Here is a 17,713-nt window from a genome sequence, read left to right on the forward strand (position 1 = left end):
TTCTGCTTGCGAATTACTGGCCTGCACGTAAGGACTTCTAAGAAATATCTGTGATTTGCATTGCTTTTGCATGTGAGCATGAAGTCATATGAGAAGATCCGTGTATAAATAGAAGATGGGAGGGTGTTGCAAGAAGAGATGTTTTCCTGTCTCTACGACTTGATAGTCTTATTCTGTCTGCAACATCCTGCCACAGGATTTTGTCTTCTAAGTCTCAAATGGCACAAGTGTTCAGCTGGTTTCTAATTTGATTTAATTATAGAATCCCTGATACAAGTGTAATTGACCCATTCCCTTTTGGACTGCTGTTGGCACAAAAATGTGCCACCCACAGTGCAGAGATCCAATAGGATCCTTGCACGGGACATCTACAAAAGACCGAACCGGAGTGAGGGTGGGCTGAAAGTCAGCTCCAAGGAGGCCCATGCAGAAGAACGTTCAAGGTCTACATACTTTTCTCATGGTGCTCAAGGAGGCCCCTGGGTGTGCAAGCAGAAGAATGTTCAAGGTCTACAGGCTTGTCTCATGGTGCCCAAGGAGGCCCCGGAGGTCTATAGGCTTGTCTCATGGTGCCCAAACCGGAGTGAGGGTGAACTGAAAATCAGCTCCAAGGAGGCCTCGTGGCATGCATGCAGAAGAATGTTCAAGGTCTACAGGCTTGTCTCATTGTGCCCAGCTTTGGTCATTTGGCCGAATTCGGTAACCCATCTTTGGTGGTTAGACACGGCCTCCAAATCACATTCCCCATTTGGCGACCATTTGCCATTCGGCAATCACAAGGCCCAAAATGTTTTTTGGGGGGGGTCATATGTACAATCCAAACTGGGTAATCACCTTTCAAAGCAAGATGCGGCTGCCATGTTTAGACGGTGGGATCTGTGGCCCAAAGCTTAAGGCCAGGTCTCCAAAGCCAATCATTCAACGGCAAGGATTCGGCGGGGCTTTAGAATACTCCTACACGCATGAGTTTGAGATCCATGGCTTAATCTCGGAGTGTAAACTAGAATAGCAAACACAAGCTAGGGGCCGGTGCCCACACACTTTGATGAAGTACTAGGTCCATCATTACACCCTAGGGTTTGAGGAAAGATGGAGCTACTATAGCCCCTTCAATGTAGAACCTGCTCAGCCCTCTCAGCATCGTTGCCTGGTTGAATTGATTAAAGTGATGGTTGCCCTAAGAACCTGGAAGCGTGATGGAGTCGTCATGAGACTGTGTGACAATCGAATGGAAGGAGAACAGAGCCATCGAGGAGTGGGGTTGGAGACAATGGATATGTAAGCGAAGGGTCCAAATCTGTCAGCCACATGTAAGGCAAGGATTCAAGTGTCAGAGTCGAAGCCGAATTTCAATTGGCCGATGGACTCCAAACATGTTTATTATACAGGTGTAGGATGTTCACCAAAGGTCGTTCATTGTGCCCACCCAATGTCACTCTTACCAACACCCTCGACAATAAAAGGAGGAGCGAGGCAAGGTTCCAAGGGGCTTCATCTTTAACACACTTATGAGTTCCAAGCCGAATCTTTTTGAGTGTGCCATGTGATCACACCGATTCGTCAAGGCGCTAAGTCGGCCAACCTTTCCTTGCTCCATATCAATTTGCAGCCCGTCTTCATCGAACATAGACCTTATCTCGAACTTGGATAAGGCACAAATCTTGGACGGCTCACAGAGCCATTTTGGCATGACATCTTCGGCTCCCAAATTCACTCATCTTCAGCCCAGACTAGGCCGGCTTGTCCATACTTGCGGATGGTCGAGTACTCGAATGGTCCACCGAAGGTCCAATAGATGGTGCCATTCCCATCATCAGTTCGAGCCTCTTGCACCAGTCATCATCCAAAGAAGATCCTGAGTAGAGAACGCGGATCAAGACAGGCCATTCGAAAGCCCCCCAACCAATAGAGGAGTAATAGAAGGGGAAGCTGCCACCATGAGAAGAAAGGAGAGCTGTATTAAGAAAGAGGAGCTTTCAACTCCATAACACACTTTATACCAATAAGGGGCTGCAGGGCAACCACAAAGAGCCCCAACTCTTGTGATGTTTCATTGATCCCCTACGAGAGTTCGAACCGTGAGAGGGGAGGAGGGTGTAGGGAAGGTCCATTTCTATGAAGAGAGAGAGAGAGAAAGTAAGAAAGAAAGAAAGATGTATTCACATCTTTGAGAGGCCTTGGGGGCCTATGAGACATATTACAATCAACAAAGCAACTCATACAAGCCACTGTGGGCTGAGGCAAAGGGCTCGCTAGGGCCCTTGCTGAGTGCTATGCTAAGAAGCTCAAAAGCTCAAAACTCAGAACTAGTACTCAATACAAAACCAAGTGCCATGGTGGCTCTTTGGTGAGATGCAAAGATATCTCGTACAGAGGGATGATAGGCTTTTCCGATGAGAGAGTCTCTCCAACCTACAAGATAGATGGTTAGAGTGTCTTGCTCAAGTATCTATGACTCGGTCTCTCCCTCTCACAAGAGACCCGAGTTCTTTCCGAAGGATGGGGCCTGGGAGATGGTGGCCAACACTCACAACCTGGAACTGCATTTTAAGGGAGGCTCAGCAGATTCGTCTTGTAGCCACACAGAGGGATCTAGGAAAGGGGACAGCGTTTCTACCTGACATGGCTTACAAGCATTTTTTATACTCTCACAGATCGAGGAATCCGTTGTTTGTGTAGCCCCCCACCCTTCTTCTTGGCACCCTCTTTCAGGTACACTCTAGGCAGTGAGGTGAGCCTTGAGAAGCAGGTTGCATAGCAGCCAGATTCCATTGGTCAAGCGTTCCATGGATTGCTGATGTGCATTGGTTGGAAGGTTCTTCTCTTTGGAAAAAAGAAGACGACAAGCGTTTTAGGGGTTTTGTGGAGTAACGTTTTGAAATTCCCACAGGAATTTGCTTGGAAACGCGCATAGTTATTATATATCTAAGATAATATGTAAAACGTGTATATACTAAAAAAAAGGACTAACACACATTTTGCTGGCCACATCTCTCTCTAGAGGGAGACTACTGAGGGTTGCACTAGATTCATCTATACGATTAGTTGAGAGTGGGATCCACATGGCCTAGTATGCACACATTTCCAGATGGCTTCACAGCCAAGGTATTCAGATAGTCTGTCTTCCCCCCTTTCAGTACAGCTTGGATGCTCCTGATCTCCTTGGTTCGATGGGATGACATTAGCTGTATCATACGGTTGTACCTATTCCAACTCTATACTCAGGGACTTTGGGAGGGGGGGGGGGCAGGAGTTTTCCCCACCAAGATTTGGTTCTACCGTTACCACTTCTTGATAGTATCGAATGCTGGAATGATTACTAGAACCCAATATATTGAGGACATGCAAGTGTCACGCGCCCTCAGGATTGCCATTGGACAGATGCAGGTCTTGTCCCATCAGCTGAGGATCGAGGTAGGGAGAGCCACATGTACACCTAGTGAGCAGTGGATCTGTAGACTATGCACGTTGGGAGAGAGAGAGAGATAGAGGAGTTTGTACTCGACTAGTTTACTATGAGATTCGAGGACGGTATCACTGCCTCTTTTAGGAGGGGCATGGTTTTGGGCCTCTCTCCCGGCTGATTCACTTTCAAGACTAGGTTTGTGTTGTCCTCTATCTTATGGATATGAGACGACATAGGGAGACCTTATTGTGTCAGATTAAGAGTAGGAGGGGACAGTACCACATGAGGGGGTAGATCAAGCTCAGCGACACTCCACGATTTCTATGCATTCGAGTCTACCCCAGAATATGACGGAGTAGAGGAGGAGGAGATAGATGACATGAGGGCAGCATGGGTCGGATGGGATGAGACGACGAGGAGGGATGCAACTAGAGATACAAGAGCCACACATGATGCAACGACGGATCAGAGCATGTATGATGGAGGTCCAACCCATCACAACTCTACCCAGAGGAGACCGCCCGACCAGAGGTGTCACTCTTGATATGGCCCACTGGATACAGAGATAACTGAGACCATGCTGCCGTGTAGCGAGAGACGACCCAACATACATGGATATGAGATATTTTTGCAGCCCACATGAGAGCCACCATGGCACTTGGCTATGTGTTCTGACTCTACGATTGAGTATTAGCTTTGAGCTTAGTTTACTGAGTGAAGGGTCTTAGTGAGCCCTTTGCCTCAACCCTCAATGGCCTGTATGAGGATGAGTCACTCTGATGTTGTACTTTGTCTCATAGGCCCACAAGGCCTCCTGAAGATGCAATACATCTTTCTTTCTTTCTCCCCCCCCCTTCTCTCTCTCTCACAGGTTTTCAAGACCCTAGACTCTATAATGGCACCTTATGGTCAGACCCAGGAAACTTCTCGGAGTCTTATACAAGATGAGACATAGTCTTTTACATGGAGACACACCAGAGCCCAGAGCGTCCACTACCGATAGTCAGTGGCTACACATGGGAGTCAGCCTTCAGGGATGAGACGAGGGATACAGGAGGAGTCCGAGGATCAAGCGGGGTCGCAGTATTGTACAGGTCTTCCCTCGATGGAGCAATCTCCATTGAGAGGAAGGACGCACGCTCCCGAATCATGTGGATCCGGATCCGACGCACAGACACCCATGACCTTTTCATAGCAATATGCTACTTCCCGCCAGACACATCCCACTTCGCCAGAGCACGAGAAGAGGGTGAGACATCTCCATATGCACCCTTACATCAAGATCCCAGACCTTTCGGCCCGTGGGGAAGTTCTCCTTGTTGGGGACTTCAACGCCAGGACGAGTACGCGACAGGCACCACTCCTAGACTTCCGAGACGACTCTATCATGCTTCCAGACATGGACCTAGACGGAGCAGGTATGACTAGGACCTCATCGGACCGACATGGGCCTGTTACACCATATGGACACGCGCTCCTTGATTCGGACAGGATGCATGATCTCATCATCTACAACGGGCTTGACCTTTGGCCCTCCTCAGGTCGTTTTACTTGCTTCCCACACCGGGGGGGGGGCACTAGTGTAGTAGATTACATCATGGGATCCCCTACCTTCACTTCATGTATCACCGACTTCACCGTAGCACCACTCCCTCTAGGAGCTGATCACACATACCTATTCTTTACTATCGCCACCCCATGCTTAGCCACACCACACACACCACATAGGAAGCACGACACCTACCACGACATACACTTTGATCACAGCCTCTCACCGGCCTACTCTGGACGCCTAAACAGACTCCTAACCTACATCGATCACATACCACTCATAGAGGACCGTGCTGCCCTGATTAGTCGCACACTCCACGAGGTTGCCCTCCAAATCTTTCCCCACACCACACGGTCCACTAGACCACCACCTCTTGGTTCTGTACCCTGCAACAATTGGTACGATGCGGAGTGCAAGGCTTATCGCCGACAGCTCCGACTTGAAACCAGATGTCACCTCTCGAACACACCAGACACGGTATGCAAGTATTGACGTCTCGTACGTCGGAAGAAGCAGGCTTTTCTTTGCCAAAATGAGGAGGAGCTGCTGCACATCTTGTACAGCAGCAACTGTAAGGATTTTTGGCGGAGATTCCTTGAGCGTAGGTCCTCATCACCCCTCACCGACACGAGAGTCTGGCACACGTATGCACACCATCTATATGATGTCCCACACCAGCCCACTCCAGACCTCATACACACACCTCGTCCCACCACTTGCACGTTGTTCACCAGAGGGGGAGTCAAGGACTCAGCATTGAAATTGCACAATGGCCGAGCTAAGGATCACGAGGGGCTATGCACTGAGTTTATCGCATATGGGATCGACACGTTAGCCCCGATCCTAGCAAAGCTATTCAACGACGCTGTTTGCCTTGGCTTCCCCCACACGTGGGCACTCAACACCATCACCCCCATCCACAAGGTAGGGGATCCCATGGACCCGAGTAACTACAGGACTATCATGATTGGACATGTGATGTCCAAGATCTATGAAGCTGTATTGGATGCATCGGTCAGCCTGTTCGCAGAGATGAGAGGGCTCAGAGCAGAGGGTCAGGCCGGTTTCAGGCAAGACCATGGGACTATGGATCACATACTCACACTCAGGAGTGTCATTGAGGAGGCCAGATCACGGAAGGAGAGGGTATACTGTTGCTTTGTGGATTTCTGCAAAGCCTTTGACATAGTACCTCGAGCTCGTCTTATCACAAGCCTACAGACAATGGGATTTGATCAGGAGATCATCTGGGCAGTCATGGCACTGTATGAGAGAGTCTCAGGCCGAGTTCGTATAGGCGCAGGTTGCACAGATGAGATCGTGAGTACCATAGGGGTCAAATAGGGTTGTCCCTTATCACCGACCCTGTTTGGCCTCTACATCGATGAGCTTGAGACTTTCATGGGGACGTTTGGAGGGACCGGTTGCTCACTTGATGGGATCATCATCAGGATTCTTCTTTATGCAGATGACATGGTACTCTTGTCGTCCACACCCGAGGGGCTCCAGCGACACCTGGATGCACTGCAGGCTTTTTTTTAATCCCATGATTTGGAGGTCAACCTTGGCAAGACCAAGGTCATGATATTTAACACCTCTCGAGCAAACATGCAATGGAAACAGTTTACTTTTACTTTGGGTGGGTCACCAGCTGAGATCGTATTCTCATACACTTACTTGGGGGTCATCTTCTCCGGCCTGATCTTCACGATGAGACCAGTGATGCAGGCCAGACTGAGCAGGGGATACGCCTCACTGGCTCGGCTAGAGAGACAATGCTTTCACTTCCACTTCCAGGACCCTCAGACCAAGGCTCTTCTCTTTGACTCCTTGGTCCGACCAGCCAGTATGTATGGTAGCCCTTGTTGGGGGCCTAACATGTCAGAGATAGAGTGGACATGGGTGCAGCGCTTGCAGATCCTCATGCTCTCACGGATGATCCGGGGAAAACCGTCTGTACCACATCACATCATTCAGGCCGAGTTTGGTGCTTCTCCACTCCAGCTCGATGCAGCCTTTCAGACCATCACATATCTACACCGGGTTAGATCATATGGGGACTGCACATCAGGGAGACAGAGGTTGCCGTGGTTGGCTCTCGATTCCTTCATGAGGTTGGCAGCAGAGGGAGACGAGCGATGCTGGTATGCACGGACTCACAGTTGGTTTGTGAGACTAGGGTTCCACATAGATAGGATACCTCCTTTTTAGTACAGTTTAGATGCCCCTCGGTACTCCCACCCACCAGTCCGATTGGGCCACATACCAACCAGGTCATTCGAGAGGATCTCCTGCAGCTTCACACTTTTAGGACCTGGTTGGAGCCGAGTGAGCTTCCAGTGAAGTTGAGTTTCTACATAGATTACTGTCTTCACATTTCGGAGGAGGGATTCATCACACCACCGGGGTACACTGAGCTTCATATGCCTCACTCACTACGGATCTCCATCGGATAGTTTCGGGTATCATCACACCGCCTCCGCATAGAGAGCGGCAGAGCAGAGGGGATTCCTAGGGAGCATTGCTTATGCATACTGTGCGACTGTCAGGAGGTAGAGTCGGAGGAGCATTTTATGTTCAGGTGCCCAGTGTACTACGAGATCCGAGGTCGCTACCACTGCCTCTTTAGAGACGGCTCCAGGCTCCTTTCGAGATTCCTCACCTACCCAGATCAGAGATGCCTCGCGGCCTTCATTCACGAGGGAATCCGACATAGAGAGTACTTACTCAGGCGACGGGGCTTGGTCACATCATCAGACACCTCTCAGAGCAGGATCACAGGGTTCTTCCCATCGAGTGACATTGATCGTCCAATTTGTAGCCGCCGACGTGACAGAGACCCCGACCCGACAATCGCAGCACAACACGCGAGACATCGAGGGGATACACAGATCACTCTGGGGGACCTCCCATCATTGTTTAGACCCGGGATACGTCCCACGGGAGTCACTGTGGCTCTGGTCTTGCGTCGATCCTTGTCCAAGAGACCGAGATGCACGGCACCCCTTGACGGGCACCAGCGTCCCATCACCAGCTATGCACCAGTCAGGGGGACATGACGTACGGAGGATTTCGCTCCGCTCCACCAGTCCTTTTCTTTTCATTCTTACATCGAGATGTATTTGATTATGTATGATCAGACTTAGGATTCAGCACGGGTGATGATGCTCGTTTCAGTAGCTCCACCCTTACTGTGATTTGTATCAGGTTTTCTTTCAGTCTCATAGACCCATCGGTCTTCCGAAGACTCTAATAAAATTTCTTTCTTTCTTTCTCTCTCTCTCTCTCTCTCTGCTGCTTTGCCCTCTCGCGCCCCCTTCACCTGTGCTATTGCTCCGCCCTTAGCCGCTCGCTCCCCCCCTTAGCCACTCTGCTGCTCCACCCTCACTCGCTCGCTCCCCCCCTCACCCACTTTGCTGCTCCGCCCTTAGTCCTCTCCACTATCCACCCTTAGCTTTCCACTCCCCGTTCCTAGCTTCTCTGTCCCCCGCCTCAGCTCTCCCCACTCCTAGCCTCTCCGCCTCCCCCCGTTCCCGCACTCCTGCTCCTCGCCTTAGCCTTCCTACTCCTGCCCCCTGCCCTCAGCCTCTTGCTCTCTCAGCCTCTCCGCCCTTGCCTTCCCCCTCCCCCTTCCCGCACTCAGCGCTATTTTTTTCATATCTTTGCGGATTAGGCCTGCAATGAACCAAGCCATGAGGTACTTATCATTGGGGTGTGGGTCAAATTTGGCAATTAAGTGTTTCATCTTGCCCAGGTACGTGTGTACATCTTCTCATCGACCTTGTTCGAGCTTGCTTAGTTGGAGAGCAGGATCATCTTGTAGTCTCTACGTTTGAAAGCGCCTCTTGAATTCAGTTTGCAACAGGTCCCATGTGGCTCTTTCTTCCACTAGGAGGTCTAGGTATTATTCTGAGGCTTCATCGGTTAAGGCCATGGGGAACTAAGAGACCTTGGTTTCATGGAATTGTATCTCCTCCAGCTCGTGCCATACTTGGGATTTGTTCTGTAAGGTGCACATACCTTTGGTTTGGATCCTTCCCTTATTGGTATGGTATGTATTGCAACTTCTTGGGAAATCCCTTTCATTTCTTTGTAGGACCAAGCCATGCAATCTCTATCTTCCATTAGTAATGCTTTCAATTCTTCTGTCCTCACCTCTCGCGCTGCCTAGCCTAGCTCCTCCACTTAGGAGCTCCCGCCCGGCTGCAGCTCCCTTTCACCCTCCCCTTCAGTAATGATGTGTACATGGGTTGATGGGCCCCCATGAGGAGCCAACAAATTGTGATGCCTCATGTACCTAGCAAAACAAAAACAAAAAAAGGGTTTTGAATTAGCATCACAAGATGGGGAAAGGCGAGCGAGAGAATGACAAAAGGAAGAAAGAAGAAAGAGGACAGGATTCCAAAGCAACTTACTCTAGAGGATGTTAACACACGCATCAGTAGGAGTGGACTTGGTGTGGATAGCAAGGCGACAACGAAGACTAGTACATCACCTACCTCGATGCCTCATCATCATCATCATCATCCTCACCTGCATGCACCTTGGGGTCCTTAGCATCGACTTCGATAGCTACAATGAGATCCTCTACTTCGACGTCGACAACTATATCGATTGCTACATCGATGATTGTTCCATCACCCACTTCACTCACTTAGATATCCATCACCCAGATATCCATATTGGTTTATAGTGCTCTCTCTCTTCCCTCTCTCCTCTCCCTTGAGCCAGCCCTCTTTCTAGTATTCTACTAGAATCCCCTCATCATTGATACCCCCTCTCTCTGCTCGTCTCACCCGGTCACCATCCATCGAGTCCCACGTCTCTACCTTTGTTATAGTCCCTTGCCGATCCGAGATCTCGAGAGGTCCGAGCTACTCATTGGCTGACCCACCAAATCTATGGGAGTCACTTCTCATAGAAGTACGTAGCATTCGGGCACGTGAGGCGGAGTTGACTTGGTTTGCACAAGAGCAGGCGCACTTTACTTAGGAGCAGGCGATTTTTATTTAGCAGCAGACCAGTCTCATCAAGAAGCTCAGAGAGGACATTGTAGAGCTCAGGAAGGAGTTTTCTTCCTGTGGCCTCAGGAGGTACACCTGCAGCAACTGTGGAGGCTTAGATAGACACCATGCAATCGACCATAGCAAAGACTCAGGTAGATGTGGTGAAGCGGGAATCTGCGAAGGCAACTGTTTCGGCTACCCTTTTATAGCAGCAACAACAGAGGGCCACCAAGGCTCTCAATATCAAAGTCCGAGGGATCCCATGGACAGAGATTGCACCGATGGACAACATGACCACCTTCGTGGTGGCGACCACACTAGGGGTTCCTGACCATGCTATTGTGGGAGCATGGCGAGTGGGGAGAGATCCCAACAGAGAGCAGCCTCTTGTTATATGTTTCAGGGACACTCAGGCACGCCTGGCAGCTTTGCATCGTAGATCGGCTCTACGTGATCACGCCACTATATCTATGGATGAGCACCTCAGATAGAGGAGAGACGTGCTCTTTTGTAGTTGCGTGATGCGGCTCACAAAGAGGGGAAGTGGGTAGTAGTGTGGGATGGACGTCGCATCACCGGACCCTGTTGACCACCTGACCGCTCCTCCACATAGGGTGTGGGGTCTATTAGACTCAGGATACTGAGACCCTCGCTTGTACCATTTGGAACTGTAACGGTACCTTTTGTTCCGTGCTTGGGAATTTCTCGGAGTCATAGACAGGACGAGACATAGTCTTCTACACAGAGACACACATCAGAGCCCAGAGCGCCTCGTTCCAATGTTTAGTGGATACACTCGGGAGTCAGCCTACAGAGAGGAGATGAGGGAGATAGGTGGAGTACAGGGATCGGAAGGAGTAGCAATCTTATATAGATCACCTCTAATTGGGGCGATTTCAGTGGAGAGGAGAGATCCACATTCTAGGTTTCTTTGGATTTGACTGCGACGTACCACCAGCCGTGATCTCTTCATAGCAATCAGCTACTTCCCACTAGAGACCTCACATTTTGCCAGGGTGGTACAAGAGGAGACTGAGACATCACCGTATACACCCCTTCACCAATTTATCAGAGATTTCTCGAGCTGTAGAGATGTTCTCCTAGTGGGGGACTTCAACGCGAGGACATGAGCACGTCAGACGCCAGTGCTAGATTTCGAGAGAACGCTGTTTTTCCCCCAACATAGATCTTGCTGACACCCCCATATCACCATTGTTCGTTGATAGACGGGGGCCCCTATCACTTCTGATGGACATGCACTATGTGATCTAGGTACATCACACGATCTCATTATCTATAATGGTCTTGAGCGATGGCCCTCCTTCAGCGGCTGCACTTGCTTTCCGCATGGAGGCTCCAAAGGAACTGAAATAGGCTTACAGCCTGTCATCCCATATTTGGACAACATGTCCAATCCATCTTGCCTCTGCAAGAGCCGTATCCCACTTGGTGATCTAATCACCTCAATGCCCAAGAAATAACGCAGCTCTCCCAAATCCTTCATCTCAAACTTCTGCATCATTAGCATTTTCACATGAAGGAAATTCACAGCAGCAATCACAAAATATTAGTGGACCTGTAGTGTCCTCTAGCAGTGGTTCACATACTTTGCCATGGACAGGCAGATTGAGATTAGGAGGATCTCCTCAAAGCAATGCAGATAGTGGTATGCAAGTATCATGAAAAGGAAAAGAGAAAGTAGATCAGCCCATGGTTGATGTGAATGCAAGTCACTCTTATGTGGATGGTGAATCCAATGGCTCAGAACAGAGCCTTGATGATCAATCTCTTTTTCCAACTCTTCTATTTCAGCCCTATTTAGCGTATCAGACGCTCTACACAGATTTTGCTCCGTCTATACTCTACAATGAATATGCCTACTCTCTATTCAGTTCACACATCCATACACCAGTGTTGGCTGAATGGATAGCATTTACTCTTGGTTCTATGTTCACCGTAGAGTCTTGGGATGAGGAGGTAGAAACCTCACCTTCTTGCTTGGATGCTTTGCCTTTTCCTTTTATTGTATTGGTTTTGGCAATTTCGGCTAATATAGTAGGACATTTATGCCATGGATGCCCTGGCTTATGTTTCTTACATCCAAAACATTTACCCTCCTTAATTAGCTTTTTCTTCTCATCGTCAGTCATGGAAGGAAATGGTATCCATCTAGGATGTGATTGGCTGTTAACATTTTGTACAATAGCTTTCTACTTTCCTTTGTTGAAGGATTTACGAGGATTCAATTTCCTCTCAGCAATCTCAACCAATTTAGTGAAGTTTTTCAAGGTGATGGGGTTGAACATTTCAACCTCATACCTCACTTTTGGAGTTAGGGCTGCTAAATACTTCTTCCTTTTATCATCCTCACTCTTCTCAGGTAACTCTAAAGAGAGTTTCCAGAACCTAGCTGTAAATTCAGCGTTACTCTCGTTATCGAATTACCTGAACCTTTCCCAGCGGAAGGTCAATTCTTCTTCATGTCTCGGAGGCATGAAAGTGGCCTTAAGCTGCCCTACAAATTTGGACGATTGAAGAATAGGCTCTTGTCCCATTTGTGATAAGAATCACCACATCAAAGCATCCTTGTATAGATGTAGTGTGGCAAGAGCAAGCTTCTCGTGGTCGGTCTTATCTTGATGGGCAAAATATAGCTCAAAATGGCGAATCCAATTGAGGATTTTATCCACCTCTCTTGCTCTATCATACTTTGGGAACTCTATTCTCGCTCGAGGTTGAAATTTGGCTCTCTTCGAGGGGGTACCTAAATCTTCATCCCCAAAATTCAGCACTCTCTTAGTCCCAAATTTTGTCATAATGGACTGTTCAATCATATGGCTAAGCTGAGAAACCAACTTATCAACGGGAGACTGCTCTCTTCCTCTTGCACTTGGATTATAATCCATGTGTATGGGATTTTGAGTTAAAGGCGTAAACTCAGCGCCTTGCTCTTGGATGGACTCGTTTCTCCCTTCATTTCTGAAGGAAAACTCCCTGTCAAGAGATGCTTGAAGGAGAGATGAAGGTAATTCTATACGTGGGTTATCATAATCAATATGTGTGTAACTCTCATCTACATTATCCTCTTCAAGAGGAGGTGATGGTGTTCTCTCCCTATCTCCTTCTGGTAGTGGAGGAAAAAGGACAAGTTCATCATTAAATATCCATTCTCCTTCCATTCTTTCCTTTTAGTAATACAAGAGAGAAAATGACTTGCTGTAGTTTCAGAAAAGGGGTTTATTTTACAGCAAAAGTCAAGTGTTGTAGAGTTGGTGGTACTTATCCGACTCTCGCTTCGCTTGTGTCGAAAAACTACTTAAAATGACCTCTTCTTTCTTCTCTTTTAGCCCCTCTTCCTTGTTTTTATGCTGTAAACTGGTACAATCCGTTTGGGCTACTTGTTTTGAGCGGATTGGTGCTCTAGATACTGTTATTGGGGGTACTTGATGGGTGGATCACCCCCTTAAAATCTTGTTCCAATCCGACTTTTGGTTGGGGAGTTGGGGGGGGGGGGGGTCTCTTTTCCTCACGGTTTAAGGGTTTTAAGGGTCTATTCGCATGGGGGGTTCACCCCATTAGGACACCCGGTTCCCCATTCAAAGACCAAAACAATAAGAGAAAGCCCTTTATCTCAGAGACTCTATGATGCAAAGATAGCATCTAAGAGCCCCTTGCTGCCTTTTTGCCGAAATTTGCTGGCAGTTTTTTGGTCTCCAGATCTCGTGAATGTCATGCCGGCCGTGGTCAAAATGTGACCTCGTCGTGCGTCATTTTCAGAGTGTGGCGCCTCTTTCGTCTGTTGGCTTGTCTTTCGCGCGCATGCCTTCTCTCGCGCGGGCATGCTTGCACGTGGCCTGCCAGTACGGCCCTTCTTCTACGCTGCGCTTGCAGTCTGTGACTTTGTTTCGCATGCTTTCGCCCTCTGTCTCGCTGCATTCTTCCTCCTCTCTTGCTGTCCCTTTTGTGGATTGTCGCTGCTCTGATACCAAATGTGAAGAACCAGTCTTTTCGAGAATGCAAATGTGTGCAATGCATGCAGAATTTGAATGCCGATTGGCCCTCCAATGGGGAAGAGCGCCCTCATGAGAGTACTTGTTTCCGTTTTTCGACCTACATGCAAGGTGGGAGAGAGATGGCGGATGAATGCAATGTGGTAGAGAGAATGCTACGTGAGATTCACAATGAAAGGGTGATACCCTTTCATTAATGTCCCTTGAGATCACTCAAGTTCCATCTTCCCATTTATACCTACCCTTAGCCTATGACCCATGCATCTACCATTCAATGCACCTTGATACCCTTCCCTTCCTATTGCCCCTAGGACCTAGACATGTGTGTGCACATTCTTATTAACAGGATAAGTATCACATGTCCAAATTCGATGCCATCTGAAGCAGTGGCTCCAGCTCAACTAGTCCTCTCTACTGAGATGATCCACTGCCATAACAAATCAGTCGGTGTCCATCATAAATACATATACATGTTACACCATTGGCGTATAATATATAATAATGTTTGAATGTCTACTAATCATAGATTAATGATTTCTCTTGTCATGACACTAAGGACACTCTCTATATAAGAGGCTTATCATGTATTGTTGAATAGAGAAATGCACATACACTCAAGATTTTGTTTATGAGTCCAAGCTAATCTATCTTGGAACCTAATTGACTTGAGGTACATGTCATGAGCACTCTCTTCATCATGTTTCCACATAGGTTCCATCCACCCTAGAGCGCTCCATAGATCCTGAGGCACACATGTTTTGTCACGGGTTAGTATGTTAACATTAAAGCAATGAGCGGCAGGATAACTTAAGTAGGTAGGATGGAAATATGGCAATGGTTGTAGGGTTAACCACCGCTAAGAATGTTGGATGGCACCAATTAGAGAGATCATGGTTAAGCTCCCTGGTCAATGCCTATCAGGACGGTGGGATAGCAAACCTTGACACATCATAATTAAAGCGATGGGTTAGGTGATTGACATGTGTCAAGTTGGTAGGATAGAGCTAAGGCAACAGGTTGGTAGGATAGCGAGCTAAGGCAATGGGACGTCGGGATAGGAATTGTTTGGGAACACGCAGTATCACCAACTCTCTTCTGATGATTTCTAGTGGTTCTTCAAGGTCTATTCCAAGTTTTTTTGGCATAGGGGGGTTGTTAAGGACCTAAACTACATACCACAAACAAAATACATTACATAACAATACTTTTGGCACACAAACGAGTGGTTTCTACAAGTTGTATTGTCAAGCACCCAAAACCACTTTGAAATTCCACTCCAATCTTCATTTTCAAGTGTTTATAGTTGGATTTGATCCTACAACCAGCTTAGAAATCATTCTAGCTACCTTCTTGTATAAACAAACATCAAAACACAAGAAAAAACAAGCTCAAATGCATGGAAATGGCTTTATGGACTTGCTACCATCCTTGTAACCTCAAATTTATCAAGTGTTGCCCTGATGATTACCTCTTTACCATTTGTCTTTATCGTAGAAGCAATGCATGGATTTGCTTTACTATCCACACCCTCTTGCATATCAACTACCTTGTCAAGACTACGCCATCCATTTCCTATCCCTCCTTTACTGAACATGGTAATCTCCCCCAAACATTTATCATAATCCATTCCATAAGTATCCACATACCATTCAGCTATATCAATGACTTTTAAAGCCTTTGTCTCCTTTGATGTGCCGACATTTTTATCTGAACCTTCCATCTTGTCTGTTTTCTCATTTGTTGGCTTTTCTTTCTTGTCTAATGGATTTGGTGTCTTAGTTTTTGGGTTTGTCATCTCCTTCTAGGTATCCATTGAATTCCTACACATTAATACAATATTAGCGCTACTAAAGTTTAATTACATCAAGATAGATACATGATACATCAATCCATGCATACTAAAGTTTAAACAATCATGCCTTCCCTCTTGCTTAACGGTTTTCACTATCACACCTATTCACAAGGCAGGGGATCCCATGGATCCAAGTAACTACAGGACCATTATGATCGTACATGTCATGTCCAAGAGATATGCTTCAGTGTTGGTTACGGAGGTCAGTCACTATGCAGAGATGCAGAGGCTCAGAGCAGATGGGCAGGCAGGCTTTTGACGTGACCATGGAACCATGGGCCACATACTGACACTTAGGAGTCATAAAGGAGGCTGGGACACGGTATATTTCTGCTTTGTGGATTTTCGTAAAGCCTTCGATACAGTATCTCGAGCACGTCTCATCAGGCAGTTACAAGAGCTGGGATATGGGCCGGAGATAGTTTGGGCTGTTATGACAGTTTATGAGAGGGTTTCTAGCAGGGTTCGGATGAGGGGCGGATGGACATATGGGATCATGAGCACCATTGGGATCAAACAAGGTTGTCCACTCTCATCGACCTTGTTTGGCCTCTACATAGACGAGCTTGAGTCTTTTATGAGGACCCTAGGTGGAGCTGGCTGTTCTCTCGCTGGTTACTTTCTCCAAATTCTTTTGTACGCTGATGATGTGGTTCTCTTATCCTGGTCCGCGAAGGGGCTCTAGAGACATCTAGATGCATTACTGGCTTTTTACGAGTCTCATGACTTGTAGGTCAACTGGGGTAAGACCAAGGTTATGATCTTCAACACCTCCAATGGTTTCTGGATCAGCGACCAAGACACTCTGGATTGGGGGACTGGTTTTGGATTCACTTGGATCAAAAGGGGTGTTTCTACTAGATATTTGGGCTGCTTATGCAAGATGGCGGTCATAGGTCTTATGTCAGGGCAGGAACCTTAGAAGGTCTTTTTCATTCGTTGTTTACAATCTTGTTCTCCTTCTACAGCTGGAGATTGGATGGATAGCACCAAGCGGATATTTACTTCAGCCCGCGTCTCAGGCCCCCCTCTTCCTCTCTTATGAATGTCATCTTGAAAGCCTATACCAGCTTCAACAATACTCTCCGGAGGGTGCCCCAACCTCTCGGGAAGAGATTGATAGGCAGCTTGTCATGTGGAATGATATCATACTTGATGAGCATGGTAGACCTTTGGGTTCTTCTTCGTACATGTAGTGGTCTAGATGGGAGAGAGCCCTGCTTCTTCGGTGGACTCCTGGAAGGATTTTAGAAGATTTCCAAATGAACAACAATCTGGAAGTTTTCTAAAATCCAGATTGCTGTTCATTTAGAAGACTTCCAAATGAACAACAATCTCAAGATCTCTTCTTTAACTTCAGGGTAGTCAAAACATCAGCATGCCATTGAGCTGAGCTGCTGCTCCTCCCCGACTCCCTAGCTGCCCCCCTCTCCTCCCCTCCCTCAGCCTCTCCTTCCCTCCCTCCCTCAGCCCCTTCCCCGGCTCCCTCAGCCCTTTCGCCCGCCCTTTCCCCCCTCTCTCTCAGCCCTCTCCCCCACCTCTCTCAGCCCTCTCCCCCGCCCTCTACCTCTGCCCTCTCAGCCCTCTCCCCCGCCCTCTACCCCCACCGTCTACCCCCCGCCTCCCCCCCCCCCCCACCATTCCAGCCCCTACCCTCGCCCCTTCTCTCCGCGACTCCCAGCTCCTACCCCCTGCCCCCTTCCTATGCGCCTAAACTCTGCCCTCTCAGCCCCTACTTCCTCCCCCCTCCCCCTCCCCCTCCCGTGCCCCCCCCTTCCCCCTCCTCTCTCCTCTCCTCTCTCTCTGCCTCTCCCCTCCCCCCCTCCTTCATCCCCTCCTCTCTCCTCTCCTCTCCCTTTGCCTCTCCCCTCCCCTCCTCCTTCATCC

General features: G+C 48.2%; 1 protein-coding gene across 1 annotated transcript in view; it reads left to right on the forward strand.

Annotated features, from left to right (window-relative positions):
• Positions 1 to 17,713, forward strand: part of LOC147896912 (NOL1/NOP2/sun family protein / antitermination NusB domain-containing protein) — a 147,755-nt gene that overhangs the window by 115,746 nt on the left and 14,296 nt on the right. The window lies entirely within an intron of this gene.

The sequence above is a fragment of the Dipteris shenzhenensis genome, chromosome 11 (genome assembly GCF_047967505.1).
Source record: "Dipteris shenzhenensis isolate YYH24624 ecotype China chromosome 11, Dip_SZ_1.0, whole genome shotgun sequence".
In the NCBI taxonomy this organism is placed as follows: domain Eukaryota; kingdom Viridiplantae; phylum Streptophyta; class Polypodiopsida; order Gleicheniales; family Dipteridaceae; genus Dipteris; species Dipteris shenzhenensis.